At 45.6% G+C, this 16,787-nt stretch overlaps 1 protein-coding gene across 1 annotated transcript in view; it reads left to right on the top strand.

Moving 5' to 3' along the window:
• The window catches only part of TBX21 (T-box transcription factor 21), a 203,296-nt gene that overhangs the window by 142,395 nt on the left and 44,114 nt on the right, over positions 1-16,787 (top strand). The gene's annotated exons all lie outside the window — the stretch shown is intronic.

Below are 16,787 nucleotides of genomic sequence, written 5' to 3'. Positions count from 1 at the left end.
TTGGGGCCCGGGTAAAAAAAAGTATATGTGGGCCCCCACTTTCTTCAATTTGTGCCAGGTTGACATGAGAAATTGCTTCAAAGAATTAACAAGCACTGTCAAAGCCAACAGTCCTGGTGTTGGTAAGTCTGTATTTTTTGGAACATTTTAAATGTCACTATCTTGTTAGGTCCAGTCAAAGGTTTCAGTAATGTAAACCTTCTTTCAACCTCCTGGTAGCTATGGCACAGAGCAGACAGGCTTAAGTTTGAGAAAATGTGTAAATCATTTAGAAGTACCAACAGTTAAAAATGTGAAAACACAATTAGAATTCCATTCCAACTGATAAAACCGAGGAATATTTAATAAGCAATATTACACCAAAATGATAAAAATAAAATATAGGGACTGGCCATATAAATTTTATAAAAATGTAATCGAAAATTGTGCCAAAAGCTCAAAGTGCCAATAGCGGTCAATGGTCGCAGCAGACCGGGACGTAGGCACCGTTTGAGGCCAACTGCGATGGAGTGAGTGACGGATAACACCATGCAGCTTGGCCCCTCTAAGGCCTGGAATTTGTAAAGCTTGAAAAAGTTCCCTGTCCTTAGCTAAAAAGGGACTGCGTCATTTTTCAGAGGAAAACGTCTTCACCACATGGGACAAACCTGAAATTCAGACGCTGTGGAAATGCAGGTTGGATACTTTTCGCTGTCGTTCCCCTTGAAGCTCTCGATCAAAAGTTTTGAAACTATTTCCATACTTCTTTTGGTGTCTAACAACCACAGGAGTACACTTTTTAAGGCTCCCAAATCTTTAGAGGGGGTACTTAGAGACTCTCCAGGTGTCCGGCAGAGGACAACAGCAAAGTCCAGTCTAGGTCCAGTTGCCACTAGTCAGTTGGGAGTCTTCACAGGAATGTCCCCTTCAGCTCTATTGTTCTTGAGGCACACAGTGGGGTCAGCCTTATGGAGTTATTTCTGTACTGTGATTTCAAGTGGAATGGGGTTCAATATATTCAAGATCTCTGGTAGAACAAAAGCAGAGTCCTTCAGCAACTAGACAGGGGATACACAAGACTTGTCTTGGCATCCTGTTCTCTCCCTTTCAAGTGCACCCGAAGTGTTACACATGGCTCCACAGACTTGTCAAGCAGGATTTGATAGTGTTGTAGCAACAGAATGCTCACAATCCCCACTCTGAATATTCTGTAGTGTTCAGAGGAATCATCTTGCTCACCGTGCCACCTAAGTAGGCTGTGTGACATATGGTTAGCATGGCTTTTTTGTGAGTTATGGATTGAAGACCTAACCATAACTGGCATATTTCACAGTTTTTTCGATTTTAATTTCTAAACGTAACTGTACTTTGACTATGGTTTTTGTTACGCCAATTTCTGAGTTTTTTTTAAATATAGGATAAGGTTTTATAACCAAACCTAAAACATAACTTCACTTAAACTGTAATTTTTCAATACATTTCTGAGTTTGTCTGATGATTTTCTACATCCAACTTCTAGGAAAGTGCTCAATACCACATTGTGCACAACTTTTGGCATTGTGCAGCGAGGATTGCCTTTTGGCCAGGCCCTGCACATGGTCCACCTCACGCGAGCAATCCCCATTGAGCATTCCTTTCTTATATATATTAAGGGGTTATCATCAAAGCTAAAAGAACAAATAGGAGGTACCTAGTCAGATTTCTTATCTACGAGCTGTGTCGTGCCCAAGGGACCACCACACCAAAATGTCCTCACAGTGATAGTACTGGGTTAGAAAAAGTCCCATCAGCCCACCCTTATTGGTGGAGTGTCGTCATGTGGGATGTAGACCATGAACCATGATTTCTCACAATGCACCTAGTGATGATGCTGAGATAGGTTCTGGAAGGTGATATTCTTAACCACAGTATTTCAGAGGTAGGACCAATGGAGTGCAGTGCTAGTGAAAAAAGAAAACAAAGTGATTGTAAAATTGGCTCCTGGGACAAAAAATATGTTTATTTAATATTGTCCAGGATCAAGAGTAAAAACAACGCCTCATAGTCTTAACGAATGGCTATGTCATGGCGTAGTGCAAAAGTGGTCGACATGTTTCAGCTAAGGGGACAAATAGTCCGAGCTTTCTTCACTCCCACTTGGACGCTGGCCATTGGGGTACCGACGGACAGAGCGGGGCCTCCTTTTTCCCGAGTGGGTGCTGGGTGAGGTGAGGCGTTCTCCCACGGATTATTGGGAAAATTACCACCAGTTGGATGACTATCAGAGAATACTTTGGGCTCAAAGATCCGGTAGGAATAATCCAAAATGTTAATTACACCTATTGTCTCACATAGTGCAGATGCATAATATCTTAAGGTCCTGAAGAAAGCTCGGACTATTTGTCCCCTTAGCTGAAACATGCCTCTATCATGTTGCAGGTTAGTGCCCCATACTGCGTGTACTTCAGCTGTGTGCAGTGGGGGTTGACAGCTGGGATTGACAGCTGGGGCTGGCCCTGGCAAATCCACCTTGCAGTTAATGACGGCTAACCAGTGCTCCATTTAGTCTTCAGTTGTGTGCTTGAAGATTTGCCGCAGGCAAGCAACCTCCCATGTGGCCAGCCGCAAGTTACACATGCAGTCTGCAAGTTAAACCCATATCTGGAATCTCAATTTTCTTGCAAATCCATCAAAAGATATCAAAGTAATTAGCAAATCAAAGATTTTCATTACTCCCCCTTCATAATTATCCCTCTCTTGTATATCTACATGAAATCTAAGATCCCTACACTGAACTTAACTTAACAGAAAAGTGAACATATACATTTCTGATTAATTCTGTGCAGATTTCTGAAAACATGCCAAAGTTATTAGTACATGAACATTTTATTCTCCACTTTAATCAGGATTCCCTTGACAGATTTGCAAGAAACTCACCACATCAGAAGTGAATCAATCCAAGATTTTTTACTGTTCTATGAAATGACACCAAATGTAGTACTTACTTTGCCTCTCTTATCAGATCTCATTGACACTTGAAATCCCTACACTGCAGATTAATTAAACAGCAGCAAAGTTGGCTGGGAAACATGCTCAAGTTAACCCCTTCCATGCTCATGACGGAACGGTTCCGTCATGAGCATCGGTTGAGATGTGCTCATGACGGAACGGTTCCGTCATGAGCCGATAGGCTCATTAGAACCTTCAGCACACCATCCCAGCTACAGAACCTGGCTATATGCAAATTAGTCTGTCCCTGGCCCAGTGCATCATGGGAACAGGGCAAACCAAACTACCAAGCCAATTCTTTCACTGGGAAGGAAACAAGCTTCCGGGGACCGGTTTCTGGCATTTCAGCCGTCTTCGGTCCGGCTTGCTTGAATCCTGATGGTGCAATGAGCAAGGGACTCACGTCTGAGTATACCCTTCCACGCTTATGGTGGACAAAATAATTAAACAACAGGGGGTGGTGATGGACAGAGTTTCTGAATTAAACAGAATACTCTCACCCAGTCAAGAGATCAGGGCTTAATCCAACACTGTTTTTTAGCTCACTGCACCATCCCAGCTCAGAACCTGGCTATATGCAAATTAGTCTGTCCCTGGCCCAGTGCATCAAGGGAACAGGGCAAACCAAACTACCAAGCCAATTCTTTCACCGGGAAGGAAACAAGCTTCCGGGGGCCGGTTTCTGGCATTTCAGCCGTCTTCGGCCCGGCTTGCTTGAATCCTGATGGTGCAATAAGCAAGGGATTCACGTCTGAGTATACCCTTCCACGCTTATGGTGGACAAAATAATTAAACAGGGGGTTGAAGGCGGCTGAAATGCCAGAAACCGGTCCAACTGAAATTGGCAACAACGTAGCTGGATTCAACGTTTTGCATAGTTAAATATGCAAATGACTCTCTAACAACGTCAACTCGTAACCTGACAACCGAGCACTAGTTAAATGCTGTGTCTTCGTACGGTTCAACAAGGTATCCACTGCATGTGGAACCATGACCACTAAAGTGTTGTCCATACCTAAACCAGCAGACTGTCGGATTGAAACAGCCGCTGCCGCTGTGGCTCTCAAGCAACTCGGCAACGCTCTAGCTACAGGATCTAAAGTCGACGAAAAGTAAGCACATGGGCGTTGCTTATCGCCAAACTGCTGAGTCAAGACTGACAATGCACATCCTTCTCTCTTGTGGACATACAGTGTGAAAGGCTTGCTGTAGTCGGGAGTACCCAACACAGGAGCCGAACACAACGCATTGCGTAATTCTGAAAAGCTCTTTTGACATTCATCAGTCCAAGGAATAGGATTTGGAGTATCCTTAACAGTAAGTGCTATCAAAGGCTTCGCTAACAAAGAAAAATTAGGAATCCACTGTCTACAGTACGACGTAATACCCAAAAACGCACGTACTTCTCTCTGTGTCTTAGGAACACTCATTTTCACAATAGCTTGAATTCTCTCTGGGGTCCGTTTCCTTCCCTCCCTCTGGGGTCAGTTTCCTTCCCTCCTTCGATAAGAGGTGACCTAAGTAGGTTACTTCTTGTCGACAATATTGCAACTTGGAGAGAGAAACTTTGTGATGACAATCAGACAAGTGGCGTAGTAATGACAAAGTGGCTTCCCTACAAATATCTGCAGTATCAGCAGCCACTAGCAAATCATCAATGTACTGAATAAGGGCTGCACCATCAGGTAAAACCAACAAATCCAGTTGCGTTTTCAAAGCTTGGCTATAGATCGATGGACTCTCGCAATAGCCTTGAGGAGCGTGCTTAAAGCGGAAACTGCGTCCTCCTAAAGAGAATCCAAAGATATCCCTACTCTCTATGGCAATCGGGATACTGAAGAAAGCATTCTTCAAGTCAATCACCGAAAACCATGTGGCTGTAGCCGGAATCAGAGTCAACAAAGCAGTAATATCAGGCACAACAGGAAATTGTGGAACTGCAATCTTGTTCACTTCGCGAAGATCGATGACCAACCTATGTACAGGAGGCTGTGAAGAATCAGTTCTCTTCAAAACAGGTAAAACAGGACTATTGCACACATTACCTCTTGTTTCCTCAATGACACCCTTGTCGATCAGATCATAAATGATCGCTAAAAGTGCACGCTCACCATCACTCGAGATACGGTCGCGGTAACTTAGCATTTCCCTTCAGCGTCACAACATATGGGGGAATGTCCAGTAGGCCTACATCATTCGGACCAGTAGCCCACAATGAATCTGGTAAAGAAGACAATTCAGACGGAAGACTATCTTTCGACAGGTACATCGGCGAGATCACACTCTCACCCAAAGTAAGATGAACTCCTGACGGAGAACAATACAGTGTTGCATACAATCTCTTCAGTAAATCCAATCCCAACAAATTCTCATTACAACCTGTAGTCAAAAGAAGGGGTGCTTTGATCTTACATGGTCCAACAGAAAGAGACAATGGAGCAGACATCGGATTAGTAACGGGGGCGCCAGAAAAACCTACAGAAACAATATCAAAGCCGGACAAAGGTGCGCCAGGGAGTTTAGAGTGCATAATAGAACTCTTTGTAGCACCAGTATCTAGCAGAAAAGGTTCTGACACACCTGATGCAATCACTTCAACATAGGGTCCACTCTGATCTACTGGAACTGAAACAACTCCCTCTCTTTGTCCATGGCTGTCCTAACAGTCATTACCGTTTACTTCGTCACCTTCAACATAGTAATCATCCATATCGTACTGTGCTGTCCTACCAGACGAACATTGCTGCTGATCAAAACTATTCATCGAGTTCTGTGGAGGCAAAGGACGTACGTTCTGTCCGCGACCTCAACCTCTAGGCACTTGTTGAGCACCTCGACCTCTAACACTAGAAGCACCATTTGTGCGCTGTAACAAAACCGGACAACTATTCTTGAAATGACCCTCTTCTCTGCAATACGCACACTGGTTAGGCCCATACGGGAAACGCTGCTGAGAAAACTCGTTTCTTTGCGAGTTTCTCGAATATTGCTGATTCTGCTGATAATCGCGTTGACTATTCGTACGGGGTGGATAAGCTTGTTGCAGAAGAACTTTAGTCTTCAATTCCTTAGTCTTCTTATCCGCTTTCTCTAACTCATCCTTGCGCCTATTTTCATAGTACTGAGCCGTAGCTAAAATCTGTGCTGACGTGGAAACGGCCCAAGCACTTTCGGAATCCTTCAACTTAGTGCACAACTCGGGAAGCAAATTATGCACAAATTTGTCAACAAACAACCTCTGACCACCCTCGGTAGCCATATCCTGACCACTATGATCTACAAAAGTTTCTTCAAACCGCGTGAAGAAATCAGACACAGTCTCGTCTTTCTTCTGCATACATGCAGACAACTTGTCCCAATTAACACACACTTTGGGCATCAAAGTTTTCATATAGGTAATTATCCTACCAGGAAGTTCAGTAATAAGATCTTCAGGCTTAGCACCTCCAACTTGTCTATCATTTGCAGCAACAAGATTAACCCATGTATCACCCAATTCATTATCATGATCCGTATGTCGAATCACATTCCAGATAGGCTGTGGAACAACATTACCAAACAACATGTCTATGTCCGCTAAATTCATGACGCACGAACCCACAGTTTGAGTGAGCTCTTTATAATATCCCGCCGGATTTTTGCGCGGATCAGGTAAAGTCTGCTTAAGTGCTAGAACTTCAGCACGCTTCCAAGGAACATGTACCCACACTCGCTGAAAGTGCGCAGCAACATTGCCATCTTGAGGTCTCCAAACTGGAGGAACCTCACGCTTCGGATACTGACGCGCTTTTCTCCTAACTGACGAATCAGACTCAAACAATCGCTCGGAAGGAGCATTATTACGAAACGACAACAACGTCAACACCGCTCTCTCAATGTCAAGAACACTCACAATCGTCCCTTTCGCAAACTCGGAACGCACTTGATATAATTCTTCAGGCGCTTTACCCACTTCGTCCATCCACTGTTCATGGAGGAACACACACATCATTTCGAAAACATATTGTTGCTTTGGTGCTTTCCATTGTCGAAAAACATCCATAATACCCTCAAGATCATACTGGGAGGTATACGTAACCCATCTACGTGCCATGTGATCCAACACTACACGCTCATCTGTATCAGGCAACTGACTACGTGATTGTCTATCCTCATGCACTGGAGACATACGCAATTGTCCCAACAAAGGAGTCAGAAGACCAGAAAAAGCAGCAGTCATCCGCTGCCTAGTAGAAGGAGAAGACGGAAGAATAAGAGAAGACGGAACAATAGTAGAAGAATCCAAAGTCGGACCAGAAGGAGTATTACAGACAGGCGTAGCAGTAGCAGACAAAGGGGGAGGCAAAGTTGGCGGCCCCTGAGGAGGCTGCGCCAAAGGAACAGTAGCCAACGGAAGGGGAGCTGGCTGTGGAGGAATTATGGGTGGCACAACAACTGGATGTTGCACAGCCATGACCGGTGGCGGTGGTGCCGTAGCACTCTGTGCATAAGGGGGTGGCAAACTCAAGAGATGTGACATTAAAGGATCTTTCACAAGATCTTTCTTGCTTCCTGTTCTTTAGGCGGTAAAACTGGGTAGCATCTATCTACCGCTAGCTTCTTTGCTCTAAGCATCTGTTCGCTTTCTTGCTCTTCCTCATTATCCCTAAACGCAACAGCAGCTTGTACCATTGACATACCTCGTTCTTGTTTATTCTTCTTCGCTAATTTAATTTCCCTCTATTTGGCTTCTTTGCGCCATATGCGTAAAGAGTCAAACATTGCCGGCCGTGCTTTCTTCTTGAACAGCTTCGCTTCAAGATTATCTAAAATCTCACTTTCAAAACTACCGTAACGGGGCCACTGTAGGACACCGTCTTTCCTCGTATACTTCACCCAGATCTCATTATAACTAATAGGGCCCACACCATGCTTCACGTATAATTCATATGTAGGAGTTCCAATTGGAGGAACCAGACACAAATCCTCTAACCGGGAATCCTTAGAACAACCACAACCAAATATCTTTCCAAGTCTGCTAAAACCAGGCATCTTGCTCACTAGTCTAGCTTCAAACAACAAGGGAAATCTCAAAACGATAGTCTCGCGAATACACGAGTCCCTTGGCTTTGGGGCCTGCAGGTACCAAATCAAAGCGATCCACTAAAGGGATACCAAAAACAAACTAAGGACAAGGAGACGCTCCACTCATACTTAACTGAAATGTCGATGGCGTCACCAGAAGACCCGTCAATCGTCTCGCTCTACAAACGTCTAAGGCTCCAAAACAGGTTGACAGTCAGGGCAGCAGTCCTTCGTAGCCGTTGGAAAGCGGGAAACCTCGCAGCAAAGACTTTCGGACCACGCCGACATACAAGGGTCGATGAAGTGGTAGGCCTTCCTCCAGAATTTTCACACAAAGCTCCTCACGATCTTCAGGCTTGGACCGGTACCGCTGAAGTCGCCCCACGTTGGGCGCCAACTGAAGGACCGGGTTTTAGAACCCAGCGGCGTCAGGGAGAATGCCTGATGCCTTCGAGTTCCCCTGTCTTGGCAAACAGAGACACGGGACACTTTTTGATGACGTCAAAGACCGAAGATTATTGGCTGCAACCAGGAACAGAGATCTATGAAGCACACACGGGTTGTTCGCTAGAGACTGCACAAATTTAATAAGCGGAGCATGGTCTTTTATGCCAAAAATTTAGCCTCAGGCAACATTCAAAATTAGCATTGAGTTCATACAAATTGACCAATGACAGTGTGACAATTTAAAAGTAGCGTAAGACGACCTACTTTCCATTGTCCAGCCCACCAGAAATGACCAAGCACATTCCAGATTTCTTGTCGGATCAGGCTGGACAAACCCATCATAAAACCCTCAACCCAAATCAGTGATTATGTCGTAAAGGAAAGGCAGAAACAGATTGGAAGTGAGATAGAAAGGTGGGAGCAGTGTACCATAAATTAGGGCACGTCCTACTCTTTGATCTTTATCTGAGCAGCTGCTTAACAAGGAACTGGCTCAGCGAGGTCAGCCTCGGGCACGGAGTCAGTTCGGCCAGGTCATTCAGAAGTCAGCTAAGGCATACGTGTCTCAAGGACTCGTTCGGCCGCAGTCAGGGCCTATGTGAGGGCAACCATACAAAATGGCTGCCGTACACAAAATGGAACCCGAGGGTTCAAACTAAATCCTTAAATACAGAGTTTTCTCTTTGATCGATTCATGCGAAAACACTCAGACACACTACACTCGTCATTTGCGGTCTGCTGACACCAGAATCGTCTAATTCCGATGACCTTATTTGAACGGGTTCGGAACCACCGAACCAGACCCAAAAACTCACGGAGCTACACACCCCCCTTTGAAACCCCTCTCATGGATCTGCATGAAACTTGCAACATCAACAAAAACCTAAACTTGAAAAGTATCTGCTAAATTTCATGTTGATTAGCCAATATATGCCACAGTTCTTAGCAAATTAACACTTTCTGACTCCCACATTTAACTGTTCCCCCGTGATGAATCTGTACAAATGAAAAAAATACTAAGCTTAAGCGAAACATGCTAAGCACTTACCAAATTTTGTGCAAATTCATTAAATGGCTCTAAAGAATTATGCAAATAAAGAAACAAAATTTCCGCTCTCAGAGTATCTCTAACCTTTAACCCTTCGAAGTCCACGAGACACATATTGTCAAATTGGTGGGGAAGTTTGTGTATATATATATACATATATATACACACACACACATATATATATATAGATAGATAGATAGATAGATAGATAGATAGATATAGATATAATTATATATATATATATTTTTTTTTGTATAGCGCACGGTTACTCCAACGGAGTGTCCCGGCGCTTTATGGTGGCAGCTCCTGAAAACATAACAAACAAAGAAATCCAGAAAACAGCTAGACAGCACAACTAAAGAGTAAAAAGCCAAGTTTTAAGGCCTTTCCTAAAGGACAACATATTGGAGGTGCAGCGTAAGACCAATGGCAGAGTGTTCCAGAGCTGGGGCGCTCTCAAACCAAAGGAACGCCCCCCAATCCGAGCCTTCCTGACTCGAGGCACCACAGCAAGAGACAGAGAGTTAGAACGCAGTGCTCTAGTAGGACGATAAAAAGCAAGCCTATGTTGGAGATATTTAGCTCCCCGACCGAAGAGTGCTTTATGGGCCAGGGTCAGTGCCTTGAAAATTATCCGCTTACGGATAGGGAGCCAATGGAGTGACTGTAAGAGTCCGGCCGCTCTGGCTCGCCTGTGAAGGCTGAAAATGGCACGCGCCGCAGAATTCTGCACGACCTGTAATCGCTGCAGTAAATAATCCGGGAGACCTAAATAAAGCACGTTGGCATAATCCAATCTGGAGCCGATCAGAGCTTGCACCGTTATCTTCCTGTGCTCTTCAGAGAGCAGAGGAAGGAACTTCCGGAGCATCCTAAGGATGCCAAAACATGAGCCCGTGAGGCCGAGAATCTGAGATCTCATCGTCAGATTGTTGTCGATCTTAACTCCCAGGTTTTTAGCCACCTGGGATGCCTGGGCTGGGGGGAACATATCTGCCGGCCACCATGCCTACCAATCAGGCTCCGCGGCACAGCCAAAAAACAGCACCTCCGACTTATCAGAGTTACATTTAAGGCCGCACTGCTGGAACCAATTGAACACCGCCCGAGACAATCCCGAATGCTCTCCTCATCCAGATCCTCCCCTTTCCTACATGTGAAGAGAAGCTGGGTGTCATCGGCGTAGGAAACGATCTGGGCCCCGTAAGACTCCGCCAGTGCCGCCACGGGGGTCATAAAGATGTTAAAGAGAGTCGGGCTCAACACAGAACCCTGCGGAACTCCGACTACCAGTGGCGGCATCTCAGCAGAACCCGGGGGGACCCAGACCGTTTGTCGACGGCCAGCTAAGAATGATGTAAACCAGCTGAGCACCGTCCCCCTCAGACCGATGTTATATAGTCTGGCGAGGAGCCCCTCATGGGGGACGGTGTCGAAGGCCGCCGACAGATCAAGCATGACAAGCATGGCTTTGCCTCCAGAATCAAGAACCTCCCTAATAGCCTCAGACACTTCTAACAACGCCGTCTCGGTACTCAAATTGGGCCGGAAGCCAGATTGAGACAGGTGCAGCAGATTGTTGGACTCCAAAAAAACAGAGAGCACACTATGAACGTGCTTTTCTGTAATTTTTGCCAACGCTGGAAGCAGCGATATAGGCCTATAATTGGCCGGCGCCTCCGGGTCTAACCCCGGCTTTTTAAGAAGGGGGATCACCATAGCCCGCTTCCAGGCCTGCGGGACCATCCCTTCCCTTAGAGAGCGATTCAGGAGTGGGTTGATCAGAGGGTTAACCACATCGGCCATTCCTCGCCAGAAATTTGGCCGGACAAGGGTCTAGCGGTGACCCAGATTTAATATTCGCCAAGAGTGCCAGAGATGCAGAGAGAGAAATTGGCGGAAAGACTGACAAGACCGAGTCAGGAGTAGGTACAGAATCCAACTCAACCCCACTGCTGTGATGAGCTTCCACTGACTTCCCCAAAAAGTAGTCCTGGATCGATTTGATCTTATCAGTAAAAAACTGAGCAAGGTCATAAGCCCAAGACTCAGAGGGAGAGGCTTGAGAGAGATTGGATCTAGGGGTTATGAACTCCCTAACCACAGTGAAGATCTCCTTGCAGGAATTCGAAGCTGCCTCAATCCTCCTTGCAAAAAAGTCCTTTTTCTCGCAAAGGATATCACGGTGGTAGGCTTTAATAGCAATCCTATAGGCCAGTCTCGCCGCCGGGTCATACTGGGAGCGCCAAACTCTCTCGGCCACCTTACACTGGCGGCAGGCAGAAAATAGCGCTTCCGTGAACCACGGAGCTGAGACCCGTTTAGAAATAGCCCTAGGCGCCCGCACCGGGGCAAGATCGTTCAGCCTATCCGTCAGCCACAACTGCAATGAGTCCACATCCCGGTCTAAGTCACCTGTAAAGGGACACGGATGCTCAAGAAAAGCCTGGGCCAAGGTCTCGGGAGTCACAAGATGGAGAGCCCTAGAAGCAGACCCCTGTGGTCTGGATGAAGTACCATGCAACTTCTCTCTGCCATGAATACAGAACCTGGCAAGCATATGGTCAGACCAGAGCACCGGAACAAGCCCTATATCCTCCAGCGGCACAGTGGAGAAGACTTGATCCAGAGTGTGACCCTTGTCATGTGTGGGGCCAGACAGAAAAGGCACCAGACCCAGGGAAGCCGTGATGTCAAATAGCTTAGTCACATCAGGATCCTCGCCCTCATCCATATGGAAATTAAAATCTCCTGCCAGCACGCAATGCTCCACCCTCAAAGCTAACCCTGCCACGGCGGCTTGAAGATCGTCAAAAAAAGATCCTGCCGGGCCATGGGGTCTGTAGACCAACAGCCCACTAACAGCCTGATGGGGGGCAAGAGTAATAGAAAATGCCAGGGACTCAGAACCTGTAAGCGGTTCTATCGGAATGATGGAACAGGTGGCCCGCTTGTTAACAAGAAGAGCCACCCCACCTCCCCTCCCCTTCAGTCTATCCTGACGGAAGATGTTATACTGAGATGGAATAGCCGTCAAGATATCCGGATTGGATGATTCACTCAACCATGTTTCCGTTAACATCATACATAATGGTTGTTCCGTCGCAAGGAGTTCATAAATATCCAAAGCATGTCTGTACACAGATCTGGTGTTGAGAAGTAGGCAGAGATGTTTGATTCCAGCCTCCTCCCTCTGTGGCGGCGCGGCCGGCACACCAACAGGTGTCCAGCCGCATCCAGGGCAGAACCTCTTACCCCTGTGACGTCCAGGAAAAACTGAACGACAAGTACCAGACATACTTTGCAAGGAGCGAAGGTCCTGCGACGAGTAATGAACCATCCTTCCAACCCCTGCAGAGAACCCTAGGAGACCCGACCCGTCCGCCACTCCGCCGCCTCCGGGACGCTGACGGGCGCAGACGGGCAGGACTCTGGCAAGACTCAGGCAAAGCGAAGGCCGACTCGCTGCGCGATCTCGCTGCGCTCGGAGGACTGGTTTAAGTAGTGCCTCCAGGTGAGGAGCAAAGCGCACCACCAGGACACTCAATATGGCGCTGAAAGAGCTTCAAAGCCCTTCCCAAGATGGCGCCCGCTAGGCAAACTCGAGAGACCCTCAACCACCCCGAAGAGCCCAGAAAATACTAACAGTTAAAATCAGGGTAAAAGTAAAGAAAACGAACAAAGATACAAAACGAGGATTTAAAAACGAAGTGCGCTCCATTATTCAGCACACCTGACAAGCTTACCCTTGCTGTACCTTCCTTGATGCAAGTATCTACCAATGAATCATACCCAGTGTGTGAAAATAAACACTGTAAAACACAGAACTATGTCAGGAAAAATGTCATTGATACATTTTCCTTCTTTACATATGTCTTGTTAAACCTATAGTGTCAGTGTACTACAAAAGAAAAGCACATATTTGAATTTTCATTTCAAGTTTGATTTAAAATAATACACATTGTTGCATAGAACACATTTGAAATATTAGTACACTATCCGCAAAAACACACTCCGTTCTCAAAACATTGGCAGATCTATTTAAAGCCTCAGGCAAATAATGAATAAAAACAGATGACGTTAAAATGCTCTAAATCTTTGTAATGAGTACTAAAATCAATTCAGAAATCATATAATATAAAAAAAACACATAATAGGTAAATTGTAATATGGTCTATATTGCCTTCTGAGGGTTCAGGTGACATTTGTAAACCCCACAGCCTTCGGCCTATTGATTTGTAAATGTTACCAGAAACCCTTGAGGGCAATATATTCCAATAGTTCACAGTTACCCGTTATGTATTTTCTCTTGTTATATATGTATACATACACACAAACAGATATATGTATTTCTATTAACCATTTTTTTAAACTATGAGGCTCACAACACTGATAAAGCGGCGGTCCACAGAAACAGTACTGGTATTAATATGTTTTTACTCAGCATCATGTGCCATCTAATAACATTTCCATTTTTGCTGTTTCAGTAATGATAAAAAAGACAGGCTTGCTATACAAGTCTATAAGGAGATTATGATGCATGAGGTGGGCCTGAAATTCCATGTGACCCTGCCAACGCCTGGAGTCTATAGTGTTCCAGTCTAACAATAACATGCAGAGTGATTTCACAAGCATGCACCTTAAAGACAGGGCACAGTGGTTTACACTCTACTATCCCAGTGCAGAGTGTGGTACATTCTTTACCTCAGGGCAGGCAAAACAGTGTGATCCACAGCTCCACCTGGGCCCCCACACCACATTGGCGACGAGGTGGGTCCTGCATGTGGTTGTCACCGGTATGCTCCAGTGCCTGGCAGCATTACGGAGCAAACCTGCTTCTTTGAAGCTGGTCTGATGCACATGAAGAATCTGGCACCCAAACACCAGTCTCAGCGCTGGGCCCGAGAAACACTGCTCACACATTGGCACATTGACCACGCTCAATGCACTGGCAGACTGGTCTCCTAAGATCAACTGATGCGGGTATACAGTCATCACAACGGATGCAGCATAGGTTCAGCACCTGCATCAACTCAATTCCAAGATATGCCTGACAATACTCAGGATGGGGCAGGTGGGCCAGAAAAAGCTTTAGACTCAGCTACTCCCCAAAAGATCAGGTAGGCCAAGGATCTGGATTTCAGCTCGTCACCCTTCAGTGAATTAGCAGACCTGTGTCTCCAGCACCAAGATGGAAAGTCTGGGAGAGCAGGCTAAAAAACATTTCAGCAGTACTCGGGAGACACATGGTGCCATACACACTCACTCCCCATTAGCTTTGCTGAGGAGTAAGTCTTTAACTTCTTGAGAACCTCCCAACAAAGTGAATGAAAAGGGCTACGATGGAGCAATGGCTAGCGTAAATGCCCATTTCGATCCCCAACTCAACCCAAATTTCGAACGATTCAAACGAGGCAGAGAAAAGAGGAGTCCATAAACGGCTTCTCAACACTCTTTCAGGAAATGCGAGCCTATGCCCCGATGAGGAGCTGAGGGCGCAGATAACACAAGGGCTGCCATCAGTACTCAGGAGACTAATATGCCAGGAATGAAACTAGACACAATGCTTACACTTGGAATATCACACAAACTATCAAACTGCTGAGCTGAACAGATGAAGTAGCCTTTGCTAAAACATGATCAAGCTGGACCAGAACCTCACGTCCAAGTGAAAATAAAAGTGGTTGATGCCATCAGAAAGAGAAGGGGAGCCACCAATTTTAGAGTGAGCCCCAACAGAATCCAACGTTGATACAGCAGCACTGATCCCCACCCGATGCAATCGTGCTCTATCAAAAGAAAATCTTGCTCTAAATGGTGGAAGCCAAATCACTTTGCACAAGTGAGCAGGAGCAACGGATGAGGAAAACAACTGGTAAAGCACTCGACAAAACCCTTATGCACCACATACCAAAAGCAGAATCCTACACAGAGACTGCAACCATTTCCACTAACGGCAGTGACCTGAAGGAGGACGATGAAGAGCTATTGCTCCTCACCTACACAAAAGTTCACCAAAAGTATAGAGACCACAACTAAATGTAAAATACATATACAAGGACAAGAGGACACACCTGTACTTATCAACTCAGTGGCCTGAGATTCAGGCCACAGCTGACACTGTCAAAAACAAGCGTCTTTGTGCATGCAGAATAATACCAATTCAACCAGCTGGAATGTTAAGTATTGGAATAAACCACTGGGAGGCAGCTGTTAAGGTGTACTTCTGCATCACAGAAAAAGTCTCTGAAGCATTGATCAGCTACAACTTGGCTGAAGAACTTACAATACTCTTTGCAAGAAGTGTTAACGAATTCTATGTTGACAACCTCCTCAACTATCAAGTTCTTCCAGGAACTTGTCTGTCTCAACTCAAAAACGAACAACCAATCTGTATATCGACAAAATCGAGCTAAGAAATAGGAGAGTCACATCCCACCTAATAACACTAGTGGAGCAAGAGCTAAAGAAGCTGGAAAAACTGGATGTAATTGAAAAAAGTGGCCAGCCCCATCCATTAGTTTTGCCCATAGTTTTCACCATAAAGCCAAAACAACCGGGAGCAGTTTGAGAATTCATTGATGCAAGGCACCCAACAAAGCAATCAAAAGAGGGTGCCGTTTAATGCCCACCATAGAGAACATATTGATGGATCTCACTGGAACTCAGGGTACCATCAGCTCCTCCTGGATGCCAAAAGCAAGTTTTATCACCTCCTCCTCTACACTCATGTGGCTGTGGAGGTACAAAAGACCAAACTTCAGTATATCATCGGCGATCACAGATTTCCAGAATGTCTGTCTGTACTAAATATCATACAATCATGCTGATATTTGAAAAAACTGTCACAGAACTTCAGAAAAGACTCCTAACTACCCTACAAAGACATCCATGGCGGTCTCATGCTTCATCAATATAAATGGAATTCGTCAAGTAGAGTTCTTTCTTCTCCAGGGTGTCTTCGTAGACTCGCAATAGTACATTAAGAATGCACCTGCTCTGCAAACCGCCTCGGAAGTACTAAGCTTCCTGGGGAAGGCCAGTTACTGTAGCAAATGCATACCAAACCTGGCAAACCTAACATTTGCTACAATCACTCGGCAAAGCACAAGCGTAGTGGAAACAGGTGGACAAAGAGCAGAACAAATTTCAAAATTACAAGACTGCGCTACCTTATAACGCAACAATGGAATACTTCGACCCCTAAAGAAAGTCCAAACTAGTAGTCAGCGACAGCCCGGCATCTGCGTGGTAAAGGCAT

Source organism: Lissotriton vulgaris, chromosome 5 (genome assembly GCF_964263255.1).
Source record: "Lissotriton vulgaris chromosome 5, aLisVul1.2, whole genome shotgun sequence".
Classification (NCBI taxonomy): Eukaryota; Metazoa; Chordata; class Amphibia; order Caudata; family Salamandridae; genus Lissotriton; species Lissotriton vulgaris.
Note: the sequence above shows the minus strand (reverse complement) of the source record. Positions and strands in the feature narration are given on the sequence as shown.